The sequence below is a fragment of the Pseudophryne corroboree genome, unplaced genomic scaffold, assembly GCF_028390025.1.
Source record: "Pseudophryne corroboree isolate aPseCor3 unplaced genomic scaffold, aPseCor3.hap2 scaffold_388, whole genome shotgun sequence".
Taxonomy (NCBI): Eukaryota; Metazoa; Chordata; class Amphibia; order Anura; family Myobatrachidae; genus Pseudophryne; species Pseudophryne corroboree.
The window spans coordinates 126,964-145,149 of NW_026970033.1; the positions used below are offsets into that span (position 1 = coordinate 126,964).

General features: G+C 39.3%; 4 non-coding genes across 4 annotated transcripts; all 4 read left to right on the plus strand.

The window, feature by feature from the left end:
• The first annotated feature begins 14,833 nt into the window (after positions 1 to 14,833).
• Positions 14,834 to 14,997, plus strand: LOC135022486 (U1 spliceosomal RNA). Its single transcript, XR_010219598.1, has one exon. It is a non-coding gene; the product is annotated as a U1 spliceosomal RNA (small nuclear RNA).
• A 59-nt stretch (positions 14,998 to 15,056) lies between these two features.
• On the plus strand, positions 15,057 to 15,173 carry LOC135022716 (U5 spliceosomal RNA). The gene has a single exon (XR_010219789.1). It is a non-coding gene; the product is annotated as a U5 spliceosomal RNA (small nuclear RNA).
• Positions 15,174 to 15,447: 274 nt separating this feature from the next.
• Positions 15,448 to 15,563, plus strand: LOC135022697 (U5 spliceosomal RNA). The gene has a single exon (XR_010219770.1). It is a non-coding gene; the product is annotated as a U5 spliceosomal RNA (small nuclear RNA).
• A 275-nt stretch (positions 15,564 to 15,838) lies between these two features.
• Positions 15,839 to 15,954, plus strand: LOC135022708 (U5 spliceosomal RNA). The gene has a single exon (XR_010219781.1). It is a non-coding gene; the product is annotated as a U5 spliceosomal RNA (small nuclear RNA).
• The last annotated feature ends 2,232 nt before the right edge of the window (positions 15,955 to 18,186 follow it).

Genomic DNA, 18,186 nt, shown 5'->3' on the forward strand with positions numbered 1-18,186 from the left:
TAAAATTTTCATTCTAGTGTCTTTCGTTTGGGAGAAAAATGCAAAAGTACAATGCTGCTTTTCCTTGCCGATATCTCTCTTTTGCAAAGAGATAGGCATTGGAAAATGCAGGGCTATAACGTGTATATGAAGCACTAACAGGAGGCTTTAAAATTTTCATTCTAGTGTCTTTCGTTTGGGAGAAAAATGCAAAGGTACAATACAGCTTTTCCTTGCCGATATCTCTCTTTTGCTAAGAGATAGGCATTGGAAAATTCAGGGCTATAACGTGTAGATGAAGCACTAAAAGGAGGCTTTAAAATTTTCATTCTAGTGTCCTTCGTTTGGGAGAAAAATGCAAAGGTACAATACAGCTTTTCCTTGCCGATATCTCTCTTTTGCAAAGAGATAGGCATTGGAAAATGCAGGGCTATAACGTGTATATGAAGCACTAACAGGAGGCTTTAAAATTTTCATTCTAGTGTCTTTCGTTTGGGAGAAAAATGCAAAGGTACAATACAGCTTTTCCTTGCCGATATCTCTCTTTTGCTAAGAGATAGGCATTGGAAAATTCAGGGCTATAACGTGTAGATGAAGCACTAAAAGGAGGCTTTAAAATTTTCATTCTAGTGTCCTTCGTTTGGGAGAAAAATGCAAAGGTACAATACAGCTTTTCCTTGCCGATATCTCTCTTTTGCAAAGCGATAGGCATTGGAAAATTTAGGGCTATAACGTGTAGATGAAGCACTAACAGGAGGCTTTAAAATTTTCATTCTAGTGTCTTTCGTTTGGGAGAAAAATGCAAAGGTACAATACAGCATTTCCTTGCCGATATCTCTCTTTTGCAAAGAGATAGGCATTGGAAAATTCAGGGGTATTACGTGTAGATGAAGCACTAAAAGGAGGCTTTAAAATTTTCATTCTAGTGTCTTTCGTTTGGGAGAAAAATGTAAAAGTACAATGCAGCTTTTCCTTGCCGATATCTCTCTTTTGCAAAGAGATAGGCATTGGAAAATTCAGGGCTATAACGTGTAGATGAAGCACTAACAGGAGGCTTTAAAATTTTCATTCTAGTGTCTTTCGTTTGGGAGAAAAATGTAAAAGTACAATGCAGCTTTTCCTTGCCGATATCTCTCTTTTGCAAAGAGATAGGCATTGGAAAATTCAGGGCTATAACGTGTATATGAAGCACTAACAGGAGGCTTTAAAATTTTTCATTCTAGTGTCTTTCGTTTGGGAGAAAAATGCAAAGGTACAATACAGCTTTTCCTTGCCGATATCTCTCTTTTGCAAAGAGATAGGCATTGGAAAATTCAGGGCTATAACGTGTAGATGAAGCACTAACAGGAGGCTTTAAAATTTTCATTCTAGTGTCTTTCGTTTGGGAGAAAAATGCAAAGGTACAATACAGCTTTTCCTTGCCGATATCTCTCTTTTGCAAAGAGCTAGGCATTTGAAAATTCAGGGCTATAACGTGTAGATGAAGCACTAACAGTAGACTTTAAAATTTTCATTCTAGTGTCTTTCGTTTGGGAGAAAAATGCAAAGGTACAATACAGCTTTTCCTTGCCGATATCTCTCTTTTGCTAAGAGATAGGCATTGGAAAATTCAGGGCTATAACGTGTAGATGAAGCACTAAAAGGAGGCTTTAAAATTTTCATTCTAGTGTCCTTCGTTTGGGAGAAAAATGCAAAGGTACAATACAGCTTTTCCTTGCCGATATCTCTCTTTTGCAAAGAGATAGGCATTGGAAAATTCAGGGCTATAACGTGTTGATGAAGCACTAACAGGAGGCTTTAAAATTTTCATTCTAGTGTCCTTCGTTTGGGAGAAAAATGCAAAGGTACAATACAGCTTTTCCTTGCCAATATCTCTCTGTTGCAAAGAGCTAGGCATTGGAAAATTCAGGGCTATAACGTGTAGATGAAGCACTAACAGGAGGCTTTAAAATTTTCATTCTAGTGTCTTTCGTTTGGGAGAAAAATGCAAAGGTACAATACAGCTTTTCCTTGCCGATATCTCTCTTTTGCAAAGAGATAGGCATTGGAAAATTCAGGGCTATAACGTGTAGATGAAGCATTAACAGGAGGCTTTAAAATTTTCATTCTAGTGTCTTTCGTTTGGGAGAAAAATGCAAAGGTACAATACAGTTTTTCCTTGCCGATATCTCTCTTTTGCAAAGAGCTAGGCATTGGAAAATTCAGGGCTATAACGTGTAGATGAAGCACTAACAGGAGGCTTTAAAATTTTCATTCTAGTGTCTTTCGTTTGGGAGAAAAATGCAAAGGTACAATACAGTTTTTCCTTGCCGATATCTCTCTTTTGCAAAGAGATAGGCATTGGAAAATTCAGGGCTATAACGTGTAGATGAAGCACTAACAGGAGGCTTTAACATTTTCATTCTAGTGTCTTTCGTTTGGGAGAAAAATGCAAAGGTACAATACAGCTTTTCCTTGCCGATATCTCTCTTTTGCAAAGAGATAGGCATTTGAAAATTCAGGGCTATAACGTGTAGATGAAGCACTAACAGAAGGCTTTAAAATTTTCATTCTAGTGTCCTTCGTTTGGGAGAAAAATGCAAAGGTACAATACAGCTTTTCCTTGCCGATATCTCTCTTTTGCAAAGAGATAGGCATTGGAAAATTCAGGGCTATAACGTGTAGATGAAGCACTAACAGGAGGCTTTAAAATTTTCATTCTAGTGTCTTTCGTTTGGGAGAAAAATGCAAAGGTACAATACAGCTTTTCCTTGCCGATATCTCTCTTTTGCAAAGAGATAGGCATTTGAAAATTTAGGGCTATAACGTGTAGATGAAGCACTAACAGAAGGCGTTAAAATTTTCATTCTAGTGTCCTTCGTTTGGGAGAAAAATGCAAAGGTACAATACAGCTTTTCCTTGCCGATATCTCTCTTTTGCAAAGAGATAGGCATTGGAAAATTCAGGGCTATAACGTGTAGATGAAGCACTAATAGGAGGCTTTAAAATTTTCATTCTAGTGTCCTTCGTTTGGGAGAAACATGCAAAGGTACAGCTTTTCCTTGCCGATATCTCTCTTTTGCAAAGAGATAGGCATTGGAAAATTCAGGGCTATAACGTGTAGATGAAGCACTAACAGGAGGCTTTAAAATTTTCATTCTAGTGTCTTTCGTTTGGGAGAAAAATGTAAAAGTACAATGCAGCATTTCCTTGCCGATATCTCTCTTTTGCAAAGAGATAGGCATGAGAAAATTCAGGGCTATAACGTGTATATGAAGCACTAACAGGAGGCTTTAAAATTTTCATTCTAGTGTCTTTCGTTTGGGAGAAAAATGCAAAGGTACAATACAGCTTTTCCTTGCCGATATCTCTCTTTTGCTAAGAGATAGGCATTGGAAAATTCAGGGCTATAACGTGTAGATGAAGCACTAACAGGAGGCTTTAAAATTTTCATTCTAGTGTCCTTCGTTTGGGAGAAAAATGCAAAGGTACAATACAGCTTTTCCTTGCCGATATCTCTCTTTTGCTAAGAGATAGGCATTGGAAAATTCAGGGCTATAACGTGTAGATGAAGCACTAACAGGAGGCTTTAAAATTTTCATTCTAGTGTCCTTCGTTTGGGAGAAAAATGCAAAGGTACAATACAGCTTTTCCTTGCCGATATCTCTCTTTTGCAAAGAGATAGGCATTGGAAAATTCAGGGCTATAACGTGTAGATGAAGCACTAATAGGAGGCTTTAAAATTTTCATTCTAGTGTCCTTCGTTTGGGAGAAAAATGCAAAGGTACAATACAGCTTTTCCTTGCCGATATCTCTCTTTTGCAAAGAGATAGGCATTGGAAAATTCAGGGCTATAACGTGTAGATGAAGCACTAACAGGAGGCTTTAAAATTTTCATTCTAGTGTCTTTCGTTTGGGAGAAAAATGCAAAGGTACAATACAGCTTTTCCTTGCCGATATCTCTCTTTTGCAAAGAGCTAGGCATTGGAAAATTCAGGGCTATAACGTGTAGATGAAGCACTAACAGCAGACTTTAAAATTTTCATTCTAGTGTCTTTCGTTTGGGAGAAAACTGCAAAGGTACAATACAGCTTTTCCTTGCCGATATCTCTCTTTTGCAAAGAGCTAGGCATTGGAAAATTCAGGGCTATAACGTGTAGATGAAGCACTAACAGCAGACTTTAAAATTTTCATTCTAGTGTCTTTCGTTTGGGAGAAAACTGCAAAGGTACAATACAGCTTTTCCTTGCCAATATCTCTCTTTTGCAAAGAGCTAGGCATTGGAAAATTCAGGGCTATAACGTGTAGATGAAGCACTAACAGGAGGCTTTAAAATTTTCATTCTAGTGTCTTTCGTTTGGGAGAAAAATGCAAAGGTACAATACAGTTTTTCCTTGCCGATATCTCTCTTTTGCAAAGAGATAGGCATTGGAAAATTCAGGGCTATAACGTTTAGATGAAGAACTAACAGGAGGCTTTAAAATTTTCATTCAAGTGTCTTTCGTTTGGGAGAAAAATGCAAAGGTACAATACAGCTTTTCCTTGCCGATATCTCTCTTTTGCAAAGAGATAGGCATTTGAAAATTCAGGGCTATAACGTGTAGATGAAGCACTAACAGGAGGCTTTAAAATTTTCATTCTAGTGTCCTTCGTTTGGGAGAAAAATGCAAAGGTACATTACAGCTTTTCCTTGCCGATATCTCTCTTTTGCAAAGAGATAGGCATTGGAAAATTCAGGGCTATAACGTGTAGATGAAGCACTAACAGGAGGCTTTAAAATTTTCATTCTAGTGTCTTTCGTTTGGGAGAAAAATGCAAAGGTACAATACAGCTTTTCCTTGCCAATATCTCTCTTTTGCAAAGAGCTAGGCATTGGAAAATTCAGGGCTATAACGTGTAGATGAAGCACTAACAGGAGGCTTTAAAATTTTCATTCTAGTGTCTTTCGTTTGGGAGAAAAATGCAAAAGTACAATGCTGCTTTTCCTTGCCGATATCTCTCTTTTGCAAAGAGATAGGCATTGGAAAATTCAGGGCTATAACGTGTAGATGAAGCACTAACAGGAGGCTTTAAAATTTTCATTCTAGTGTCTTTCGTTTGGGAGAAAAATGCAAAAGTACAATGCTGCTTTTCCTTGCCGATATCTCTCTTTTGCAAAGAGATAGGCATTGGAAAATGCAGGGCTATAACATGTAGATGAAGCACTAACAGGAGGCTTTAAAATTTTCATTCTAGTGTCTTTCGTTTGGGAGAAAAATGCAAAAGTACAATGCTGCTTTTCCTTGCCGATATCTCTCTTTTGCAAAGAGATAGGCATTGGAAAATGCAGGGCTATAACGTGCAGATGAAGCACTAACAGGAGGCTTTAACATTTTCATTCTAGTGTCTTTCGTTTGGGAGAAAAATGCAAAGGTACAATACAGCTTTTCCTTGCCAATATCTCTCTTTTGCAAAGAGCTAGGCATTGGAAAATGCAGGGCTATAACGTGTAGATGAAGCACTAACAGGAGGCTTTACAATTTTCATTCTAGTGTCTTTCGTTTGGGAGAAAAATGCAAAGGTACAATGCTGCTTTTCCTTGCCGTTATCTCTCTTTTGCAAAGAGATAGGCATTGGAAAATGCAGGGCTATAACGTGTAGATGAAGCACTAACAGGAGGCTTTAAAATTTTCATTCTAGTGTCTTTCGTTTGGGAGAAAAATGCAAAGGTACAATACAGCTTTTCCTTGCCGATATCTCTCTTTTGCAAAGAGCTAGGCATTGGAAAATTCAGGGCTATAACGTGTAGATGAAGCACTAACAGCAGACTTTAAAATTTTCATTCTAGTGTCTTTCGTTTGGGAGAAAACTGCAAAGGTACAATACAGCTTTTCCTTGCCAATATCTCTCTTTTGCAAAGAGCTAGGCATTGGAAAATTCAGGGCTATAACGTGTAGATGAAGCACTAACAGGAGGCTTTAAAATTTTCATTCTAGTGTCTTTCGTTTGGGAGAAAAATGCAAAGGTACAATACAGTTTTTCCTTGCCGATATCTCTCTTTTGCAAAGAGATAGGCATTGGAAAATTCAGGGCTATAACGTTTAGATGAAGAACTAACAGGAGGCTTTAAAATTTTCATTCAAGTGTCTTTCGTTTGGGAGAAAAATGCAAAGGTACAATACAGCTTTTCCTTGCCGATATCTCTCTTTTGCAAAGAGATAGGCATTTGAAAATTCAGGGCTATAACGTGTAGATGAAGCACTAACAGGAGGCTTTAAAATTTTCATTCTAGTGTCCTTCGTTTGGGAGAAAAATGCAAAGGTACATTACAGCTTTTCCTTGCCGATATCTCTCTTTTGCAAAGAGATAGGCATTGGAAAATTCAGGGCTATAACGTGTAGATGAAGCACTAACAGGAGGCTTTAAAATTTTCATTCTAGTGTCTTTCGTTTGGGAGAAAAATGCAAAGGTACAATACAGCTTTTCCTTGCCAATATCTCTCTTTTGCAAAGAGCTAGGCATTGGAAAATTCAGGGCTATAACGTGTAGATGAAGCACTAACAGGAGGCTTTAAAATTTTCATTCTAGTGTCTTTCGTTTGGGAGAAAAATGCAAAAGTACAATGCTGCTTTTCCTTGCCGATATCTCTCTTTTGCAAAGAGATAGGCATTGGAAAATTCAGGGCTATAACGTGTAGATGAAGCACTAACAGGAGGCTTTAAAATTTTCATTCTAGTGTCTTTCGTTTGGGAGAAAAATGCAAAAGTACAATGCTGCTTTTCCTTGCCGATATCTCTCTTTTGCAAAGAGATAGGCATTGGAAAATGCAGGGCTATAACATGTAGATGAAGCACTAACAGGAGGCTTTAAAATTTTCATTCTAGTGTCTTTCGTTTGGGAGAAAAATGCAAAAGTACAATGCTGCTTTTCCTTGCCGATATCTCTCTTTTGCAAAGAGATAGGCATTGGAAAATGCAGGGCTATAACGTGCAGATGAAGCACTAACAGGAGGCTTTAACATTTTCATTCTAGTGTCTTTCGTTTGGGAGAAAAATGCAAAGGTACAATACAGCTTTTCCTTGCCAATATCTCTCTTTTGCAAAGAGCTAGGCATTGGAAAATGCAGGGCTATAACGTGTAGATGAAGCACTAACAGGAGGCTTTACAATTTTCATTCTAGTGTCTTTCGTTTGGGAGAAAAATGCAAAGGTACAATGCTGCTTTTCCTTGCCGTTATCTCTCTTTTGCAAAGAGATAGGCATTGGAAAATGCAGGGCTATAACGTGTAGATGAAGCACTAACAGGAGGCTTTTAAATTTTCATTCTAGTGTCCTTCGTTTGGGAGAAAAATGCAAAGGTACAATACAGTTTTTCCTTGCCGATATCTCTCTTTTGAAAAGAGATAGGCATTGGAAAATTCAGGGCTATAACGTGTAGATGAAGCACTAACAGGAGGCTTTAAAATTTTCATTCTAGTGTCTTTCGTTTGGGAGAAAAATGCAAAGGTACAATACAGCTTTTCCTTGCCAATATCTCTCTTTTGCAAAGAGCTAGGCATTGGAAAATTCAGGGCTATAACGTGTAGATGAAGCACTAACAGGAGGCTTTAAAATTTTCATTCTAGTGTCTTTCGTTTGGGAGAAAAATGCAAAAGTACAATGCAGCTTTTCCTTGCCGATATCTCTCTTTTGCAAAGAGATAGGCATTGGAAAATGCAGGGCTATAACGTGTAGATGAAGCACTAACAGTAGGCTTTAAAAATTTCATTCTAGTGTCTTTCGTTTGGGAGAAAAATGCAAAGGTACAATACAGCTTTTCCTTGAAGATATCTCTCTTTTGCAAAGAGATAGGCATTGGAAAATGCAGGGCTATAACGTGTAGATGAAGCACTAACAGTAGGCTTTAAAAATTTCATTCTAGTGTCTTTCGTTTGGGAGAAAAATGCAAAGGTACAATACAGCTTTTCCTTGCCGATATCTCTCTTTTGCAAAGAGATAGGCATTGGAAAATTCAGGGCTATAACGTGTAGATGAAGCACTAACAGGAGGCTTTAAATTTTTCATTCTAGTGTCTTTCGTTTGGGAGAAAAATGCAAAGGTACAATACAGTTTTTCCTTGCCGATATCTCTCTTTTGCAAAGAGATAGGCATTGGAAAATTCAGGGCTATAACGTGTAGATGAAGCACTAACAGGAGGCTTTAAAATTTTCATTCTAGTGTCTTTCGTTTGGGAGAAAAATGCAAAGGTACAATACAGCATTTCCTTGCCGATATCTCTCTTTTGCAAAGAGATAGGCATTGGAAAATTCAGGGCTATTACGTGTAGATGAAGCACTAAAAGGAGGCTTTAAAATTTTCATTCTAGTGTCTTTCGTTTGGGAGAAAAATGTAAAAGTACAATGCAGCTTTTCCTTGCCGATATCTCTCTTTTGCAAAGAGATAGGCATTGGAAAATTCAGGGCTATAACGTGTAGATGAAGCACAAACAGGAGGCTTTAAAATTTTCATTCTAGTGTCTTTCGTTTGGGAGAAAAATGCAAAAGTACAATGCAGCTTTTCCTTGCCGATATCTCTCTTTTGCAAAGAGATAGGCATTGGAAAATTCAGGGCTATAACGTGTATATGAAGCACTAACAGGAGGCTTTAAAATTTTCATTCTAGTGTCTTTCGTTTGGGAGAAAAATGCAAAGGTACAATACAGCTTTTCCTTGCCGATATCTCTCTTTTGCTAAGAGATAGGCATTGGAAAATTCAGGGCTATAACGTGTAGATGAAGCACTAAAAGGAGGCTTTAAAATTTTCATTCTAGTGTCCTTCGTTTGGGAGAAAAATGCAATGGTACAATACAGCTTTTCCTTGCCGATATCTCTCTTTTGCAAAGAGATAGGCATTGGAAAATTCAGGGCTATAACGTGTAGATGAAGCACTAACAGGAGGCTTTAAAATTTTCATTCTAGTGTCTTTCGTTTGGGAGAAAAATGCAAAGGTACAATACAGCATTTCCTTGCCGATATCTCTCTTTTGCAAAGAGATAGGCATTGGAAAATTCAGGGGTATTACGTGTAGATGAAGCACTAAAAGGAGGCTTTAAAATTTTCATTCTAGTGTCTTTCGTTTGGGAGAAAAATGTAAAAGTACAATGCAGCTTTTCCTTGCCGATATCTCTCTTTTGCAAAGAGATATGCATTGGAAAATTCAGGGCTATAACGTGTAGATGAAGCACTAACAGGAGGCTTTAAAATTTTCATTCTAGTGTCTTTCGTTTGGGAGAAAAATGTAAAAGTACAATGCAGCTTTTCCTTGCCGATATCTCTCTTTTGCAAAGAGATAGGCATTGGAAAATTCAGGGCTATAACGTGTAGATGAAGCACTAACAGGAGGCTTTAAAATTTTCATTCTAGTGTCTTTCGTTTGGGAGAAAAATGCAAAGGTACAATACAGCTTTTCCTTGCCAATATCTCTCTTTTGCAAAGAGCTAGGCATTGGAAAATTCAGGGCTATAACGTGTAGATGAAGCACTAACAGGAGGCTTTAAAATTTTCATTCTAGTGTCTTTCGTTTGGGAGAAAAATGCAAAGGTACAATACAGCATTTCCTTGCCGATATCTCTCTTTTGCAAAGAGATAGGCATTGGAAAATTCAGGGCTATTACGTGTAGATGAAGCACTAAAAGGAGGCTTTAAAATTTTCATTCTAGTGTCTTTCGTTTGGGAGAAAAATGTAAAAGTACAATGCAGCTTTTCCTTGCCGATATCTCTCTTTTGCAAAGAGATAGGCATTGGAAAATTCAGGGCTATAACGTGTAGATGAAGCACTAACAGGAGGCTTTAAAATTTTCATTCTAGTGTCTTTCGTTTGGGAGAAAAATGCAAAGGTACAATACAGCTTTTCCTTGCCAATATCTCTCTTTTGCAAAGAGCTAGGCATTGGAAAATTCAGGGCTATAACGTGTAGATGAAGCACTAACAGGAGGCTTTAAAATTTTCATTCTAGTGTCTTTCGTTTGGGAGAAAAATGCAAAGGTACAATACAGCATTTCCTTGCCGATATCTCTCTTTTGCAAAGAGATAGGCATTGGAAAATTCAGGGCTATTACGTGTAGATGAAGCACTAAAAGGAGGCTTTAAAATTTTCATTCTAGTGTCTTTCGTTTGGGAGAAAAATGTAAAAGTACAATGCAGCTTTTCCTTGCCGATATCTCTCTTTTGCAAAGAGATAGGCATTGGAAAATTCAGGGCTATAACGTGTAGATGAAGCACTAACAGGAGGCTTTAAAATTTTCATTCTAGTGTCTTTCGTTTGGGAGAAAAATGTAAAAGTACAATGCAGCTTTTCCTTGCCGATATCTCTCTTTTGCAAAGAGATAGGCATTGGAAAATTCAGGGCTATAACGTGTATATGAAGCACTAACAGGAGGCTTTAAAATTTTCATTCTAGTGTCTTTCGTTTGGGAGAAAAATGCAAAGGTACAATACAGCTTTTCCTTGCCGATATCTCTCTTTTGCTAAGAGATAGGCATTGGAAAATTCAGGGCTATAACGTGTAGATGAAGCACTAAAAGGAGGCTTTAAAATTTTCATTCTAGTGTCCTTCGTTTGGGAGAAAAATGCAAAGGTACAATACAGCTTTTCCTTGCCGATATCTCTCTTTTGCAAAGAGATAGGCATTGGAAAATTCAGGGCTATAACGTGTAGATGAAGCACTAATAGGAGGCTTTAAAATTTTCATTCTAGTGTCCTTCGTTTGGGAGAAAAATGCAAAGGTACAATACAGCTTTTCCTTGCCGATATCTCTCTTTTGCAAAGAAATAGGCATTGGAAAATTCAGGGCTATAACGTGTAGATGAAGCACTAACAGGAGGCTTTAAAATTTTCATTCTAGTGTCTTTCGTTTGGGAGAAAAATGCAAAGGTACAATACAGCTTTTCCTTGCCGATATCTCTCTTTTGCAAAGAGCTAGGCATTGGAAAATTCAGGGCTATAACGTGTAGATGAAGCACTAACAGTAGACTTTAAAATTTTCATTCTAGTGTCTTTCGTTTGGGAGAAAAATGCAAAGGTACAATACAGCTTTTCCTTGCCAATATCTCTCTTTTGCAAAGAGCTAGGCATTGGAAAATTCAGGGCTATAACGTGTAGATAAAGCACTAACAGGAGGCTTTAAAATTTTCATTCTAGTGTCTTTCGTTTGGGAGAAAAATGCAAAAGTACAATGCTGCTTTTCCTTGCCGATATCTCTCTTTTGCAAAGAGATAGGCATTGGAAAATTCAGGGCTATAACGTGTAGATGAAGCACTAACAGGAGGCTTTAAAATTTTCATTCTAGTGTCCTTCGTTTGGGAGAAAAATGCAAAGGTACAATACAGCTTTTCCTTGCCAATATCTCTCTTTTGCAAAGAGCTAGGCATTGGAAAATTCAGGGCTATAACGTGTAGATGAAGCACTAACAGGAGGCTTTAAAATTTTCATTCTAGTGTCTTTCGTTTGGGAGAAAAATGCAAAGGTACAATACAGCATTTCCTTGCCGATATCTCTCTTTTGCAAAGAGATAGGCATTGGAAAATTCAGGGCTATTACGTGTAGATGAAGCACTAAAAGGAGGCTTTAAAATTTTCATTCTAGTGTCTTTCGTTTGGGAGAAAAATGTAAAAGTACAATGCAGCTTTTCCTTGCCGATATCTCTCTTTTGCAAAGAGATAGGCATTGGAAAATTCAGGGCTATAACGTGTAGATGAAGCACTAACAGGAGGCTTTAAAATTTTCATTCTAGTGTCTTTCGTTTGGGAGAAAAATGCAAAGGTACAATACAGCTTTTCCTTGCCAATATCTCTCTTTTGCAAAGAGCTAGGCATTGGAAAATGCAGGGCTATAACGTGTAGATGAAGCACTAACAGGAGGCTTTACAATTTTCATTCTAGTGTCTTTCGTTTGGGAGAAAAATGCAAAGGTACAATGCTGCTTTTCCTTGCCGATATCTCTCTTTTGCAAAGAGATAGGCATTGGAAAATGCAGGGCTATAACGTGTAGATGAAGCACTAACAGGAGGCTTTAAAATTTTCATTCTAGTGTCTTTCGTTTGGGAGAAAAATGCAAAGGTACAATACAGCTTTTCCTTGCCAATATCTCTCTTTTGCAAAGAGCTAGGCATTGGAAAATTCAGGGCTATAACGTGTAGATGAAGCACTAACAGGAGGCTTTAAAATTTTCATTCTAGTGTCTTTCGTTTGGGAGAAAAATGCAAAAGTACAATGCAGCTTTTCCTTGCCGATATCTCTCTTTTGCAAAGAGATAGGCATTGGAAAATGCAGGGCTATAACGTGTAGATGAAGCACTAACAGTAGGCTTTAAAAATTTCATTCTAGTGTCTTTCGTTTGGGAGAAAAATGCAAAAGTACAATGCAGCTTTTCCTTGCCGATATCTCTCTTTTGCAAAGAGATAGGCATTGGAAAATTCAGGGCTATAACGTGTAGATGAAGCACTAATAGGAGGCTTTAAAATTTTCATTCTAATGTCCTTCGTTTGGGAGAAAAATGCAAAGGTACAATACAGCTTTTCCTTGCCGATATCTCTCTTTTGCAAAGAGATAGGCATTGGAAAATTCAGGGCTATAACATGTAGATGAAGCACTAACAGGAGGCTTTAAAATTTTCATTCTAGTGTCTTTCGTTTGGGAGAAAAATGCAAAGGTACAATACAGCTTTTCCTTGCCGATATCTCTCTTTTGCAAAGAGATAGGCATTGGAAAATTCAGGGCTATAACGTGTAGATGAAGCACTAACAGGAGGCTTTAAAATTTTCATTCTAGTGTCCTTCGTTTGGGAGAAAAATGCAAAGGTACAATACAGCTTTTCCTTGCCGATATCTCTCTTTTGCAAAGAGATAGGCATTGGACAAATTCAGGGCTATAACGTGTAGATGAAGCACTAACAGGAGGCTTTAAAATTTTCATTCTAGTGTCTTTCGTTTGGGAGAAAAATGCAAAGGTACAATACAGCTTTTCCTTGCCAATATCTCTCTTTTGCAAAGAGCTAGGCATTGGAAAATTCAGGGCTATAACGTGTAGATGAAGCACTAACAGGAGGCTTTAAAATTTTCATTCTAGTGTCTTTCGTTTGGGAGAAAAATGCAAAAGTACAATGCAGCTTTTCCTTGCCGATATCTCTCTTTTGCAAAGAGATAGGCATTGGAAAATGCAGGGCTATAACGTGTAGATGAAGCACTAACAGTAGGCTTTAAAAATTTCATTCTAGTGTCTTTCGTTTGGGAGAAAAATGCAAAAGTACAATGCAGCTTTTCCTTGCCGATATCTCTCTTTTGCAAAGAGATAGGCATTGGAAAATTCAGGGCTATACCGTGTAGATGAAGCACTAACAGGAGGCTTTTACATTTTCATTCTAGTGTCCTTCGTTTGGGAGAAAAATGCAAAGGTACAATACAGCTTTTCCTTGCCGATATCTCTCTTTTGCAAAGAGATAGGCATTGGAAAATTCAGGGCTATAACGTGTAGATGAAGCACTAATAGGAGGCTTTAAAATTTTCATTCTAGTGTCCTTCGTTTGGGAGAAAAATGCAAAGGTACAATACAGCTTTTCCTTGCCGATATCTCTCTTTTGCAAAGAGATAGGCATTGGAAAATTCAGGGCTATAACGTGTAGATGAAGCACTAACAGGAGGCTTTAAAATTTTCATTCTAGTGTCTTTCGTTTGGGAGAAAAATGCAAAGGTACAATACAGCTTTTCCTTGCCGATATCTCTCTTTTGCAAAGAGCTAGGCATTGGAAAATTCAGGGCTATAACGTGTAGATGAAGCACTAATAGGAGGCTTTAAAATTTTCATTCTAATGTCCTTCGTTTGGGAGAAAAATGCAAAGGTACAATACAGCTTTTCCTTGTCGATATCTCTCTTTTGCAAAGAGATAGGCATTGGAAAATTCAGGGCTATAACGTGTATATGAAGCACTAACAGGAGGCTTTAAAATTTTCATTCTAGTGTCTTTCGTTTGGGAGAAAAATGCAAAGGTACAATACAGCTTTTCCTTGCCGATATCTCTCTTTTGCAAAGAGCTAGGCATTGGAAAATTCAGGGCTATAACGTGTAGATGAAGCTCTAACAGTAGACTTTAAAATTTTCATTCTAGTGTCTTTCGTTTGGGAGAAAAATGCAAAGGTACAATACAGCTTTTCCTTGCCAATATCTCTCTTTTGCAAAGAGCTAGGCATTGGAAAATTCAGGGCTATAACGTGTAGATGAAGCACTAACAGGAGGCTTTAAAATTTTCATTCTAGTGTCTTTCGTTTGGGAGAAAAATGCAAAGGTACAATACAGCTTTTCCTTGCCGATATCTCTCTTTTGCAAAGAGATAGGCATTGGAAAATTCAGGGCTATAACGTGTAGATGAAGCACTAACAGGAGGCTTTAAAATTTTCATTCTAGTGTCTTTCGTTTGGGAGAAAAAACAGCTTGAATGCTTCAGGGGCTGGGGCATAGCCAACATGAGCCCCACACCGAAGGAGGGTGGAGGTGTTTAATGCAAACTAGGGGTCAGACAAGCGCCGCAAAAGGCCACCATGCCCTGCACGCCCCTTTTCTGTTTTCATATGCAGACGAGGGTTGAAGCCAACTTTGACCCACTGCTTGGATGACATCACCATATGCAAATCCATCTGCGGCAGGCCTTCCCCCAGGAATGCTTGCACTAGTTGTTGCATTTGGTTTGTTGTTTGGGGGTGCTTCAGTATTAGGCAGCCTTCTGCCCTCCCATGTTCATCTGAAAATATGTGTTCTCCCTGCAGTTGTTGTCCCCAGATGAGAGTTCCCTTGTGCTGCCTCAGTTGAATCTCCTTAACTTGACAGAGATGTGCCTGAGCAGCGGCCCTCCCCAGCTCTATCCCAAATCATACTTATTTTGCATAGGAGATACCATGGTCATAAGGATTATTCTCCCAGGGTGAGGTTCATTCATTGCATTCTGGGTATGCTGACCCCTGTGATTTCCCCAAATGTGGGAAACTCGACTGCTTTATTTGTGGTAGTGGGGGACTGTGTTTGTGTTTTCCTCTGGTCAGCTCTGGTAAAAGTCAGATTTCTTTGTTTCAGAGCCTTGTTCTTCTTTTGAGAGTTCCCTTGTGCTAGTTCTTCAGAACGAACAAATCTTTTGCCTTTTACTAAAGATTTCCGTGGAGAGGAGCAAAACTGAGTTTTATCTCAATTTTTGCATGCCCCGTCTTATTGGGGTTTCTTTTATCAGTTTAAAGATAGAACGAGTGTGCTTTAATGTAAGCTCATTTGCGTAGAAATGACAGTAAATGTTTGTTTCTTTTCAAACAGAACTTTCTTGACTATACTAATTGCTTGAAAGATCTGGGAGCACATGGAAAAGAGTACAAACCATGTTTATAGCAAGGGGAAGCCTGGTGAGAAATCTGCTTTCTTTCTTTCAAATTGGGTGCTCACTTTGAGCTGAATGAGGACTGCTGGCATGGCACTCAGGCGACAGGTAGAATCTTGGTCATGCTGTGGTTTCTCTTCAGAACGAACAAATCTTTCGCCTTTTACTAAAGATTTCCGTGGAGAGGAGCAAAACTGAGTTTTATCTCAATTTTTGCATGCCCCATCTTATTGGGGTTTTATTTTATTGGTTTAAAGATAGAACGAGTGTGCTTTAATGTAAGCTCATTTGCATAGAAATGACAGTAAATGTTTGTTTCTTTTCAAACAGAACTTTCTTGACCACACTAATTGTTTGAAAGATCTGGGAGCACATGGAAAAGAGTACAAACCATGTTTATAGCAAGGGGAAGCCTGGTGAGAAATCTGCTTTCTTTCATTCAAATTGGGTGCTCACTTTGAGCTGAATGAGAACTGCTGGCATGGCACTCAGGCGACAGGTGGAATCTTGGTCATGCTCTGGTTTCTCTTCAGAACTAACAAATATTTCGCCTTTTATTAAAGATTTCCGTGGAGAGGAGCAAAACTGAGTTTTATCTCAATTTTTGCATGCCCCATATTATTGGGGTTTCTTTTATCAGTTTAAAGACAGAACGAGTGTGCTTTCTTGTTAGCTTTAATGTAAGTTTATTTGCATAACAATGACAGTAAATGTTTGTTTCTTTTCAAACAGAACTTTCTTGACCATGCTACTTGCTTGAAAGATCTGGGAGCACATGGAAAACAGTACAAACCATGCAGTATCACAAGAGCCTTTATTTGATCTTTCATGAAGATAGAGCAGAATTGAGGACACGTCAACAATTTCTGCCGAAGGTGGTTCATCTTTCCACATGGTGCCTTTGGCCACTGACACCTTCGTTGAGTCAAAGTCTCTGGCTGTGGTCAGAACTTTGAAAATTTATGTCACCAGAACGGTTCAGATTAGGAAAACAGAGGCTCTGTTTGTCCTGTATGCTCCCAACATGATTGGGTGTCCTGCTTCCATGCAGACCATTATGCGCTGGATCTGTGGTAAAATTCAGCATGCTCATTCCACGGCAGGATTGCCGTTACTGAATTAGGTGAAGACCCATTCTACTAGAAAGGTGGGTTCATCCTGGGCAGCTGGTCGGGGAGTCTCGGCATTGCAACTTTGCCGAGCAGCTATTTAGTAAACACTTTTGCTAAGTTTTACAAGTTTGATACCTTGGCTGATGATAACCTCAAGTTGGGTCATTCGGTGCTGCAGAGTCGTACGCACTCTCCCACCCGTTCAAGAGCTTTGGTATAACCCCATGGTTCTTAATGTGACCCCAGCATCCTCTAGGTCGTATGAGAAAATAGGATTTTAATACCTACCGGTAAATCCTTTTCTCTTAGTACGTAGAGGATGCTGGGCACCCGTCCCAGTCCATACTGTGTCTGCAGTTATTACTTGTGGTTATACACATGTTGTGTTACGGTTCTGGTCAGCTTTTTGCTGCAATTGTTCATGCCGTTGGCTTGTGTTCTGTTGAATGCCACGTTCTGCGGCATGCTTAAGGTGTGAGCTGGTAAGATGCTCACCTTAGTTTAACAATAAATCCTTTCCTCGAAATGTCCGTCTCCCTGGGCACAGTTCCTATAACTGGAGTCTGGAGGAGGGGCATAGAGGGAGGAGCCAGTTCACACCCTTTGAAAGTCTTAAAGTGCCCATGTCTCTTGCGGATCCCGTCTATACCCCATGGTTCTTAATGTGACCCCAGCATCCTCTACGGACTAAGAGAAAAGGATGCCCTTGTGTACTATCCTGACTTCTCCTCCCGTCTGCTTACTTTGTGCCTTCCAACGCACAATGCGAACTACAGGTGGTGCTGCAGGGCCCACACCCTTTTACTTGCCTTACAGAGCAGCTCTGGAGCTGTTACAGTGCCCAGCTGCTGCAAGAAATCAGCATGAATGCTTCAGGGGATGGGGCATGGCCAACATGAGCCCCACACCAAAGGAGGGTGGGGGTGTTTAATGCGAACTAGGGGTCATCCAAGCACTGCAAAAGGCCGCCATGCCCTGCATGCCCCTTTTCTCTTTTTATATGCAGATGAGGGTTCCAGCCAACTTTGGCCCACTGCTTGGATGACATCACCGTATGCAAATCCGTCTGCTGCAGACCTTCCCCCAGGAATGCTGTTACTAGTTGTTGGATATGGTTTGATATTTGATGGTGCTTCAGTATTAGGCAGCCTTCCGCCATCCCATGTTCATCTGAAAAGATGTGGTCTCCCTGCAGTTGTTGTCCCCAGACGAGAGTTCCCTTGTGCTTCCTCAGTTGAATCTCCTTAACTTGACGGGGGAGGGGCTGCCCGAGCTGCCACCCTCCCCAGCCCTATCCCAACTCATACTTATTTTACATATTAGATCTCTTGATCATGAAGATTGTTCTCACAGGGTGAGGTTCATCCATTATATTTTAAAATAGGAAGGTACAAATTACATATTTGAATTGCATCTATGTGCTGGATTCAAATGTCCCCCCCCCTTCCTTTCTCAATTGTGCCCGTCAGCAGCTATTCTAAGGTTGCTGCCAATGGGTGTGACACATTAATTTCTTCTGTGGGGTACACTGGACTCCACAAGGATTCACATTGGGGTGTAGAGTAGGATCTTGATCTGAGGCACCAACCGGCTCAAAGCTTTTGACTGTTCCCAAGAAGCTCAGTGCATTCTCCTCTATAACCCCGCTTCCATGAACAGGGAGCTCAGTTTGTAGTTGGTGCCTTCAGTAGCAGGCCAATTAACAGGGGCCTGCCTCAGGCAGCCTATTCTTAGCTATTAATTTTGACA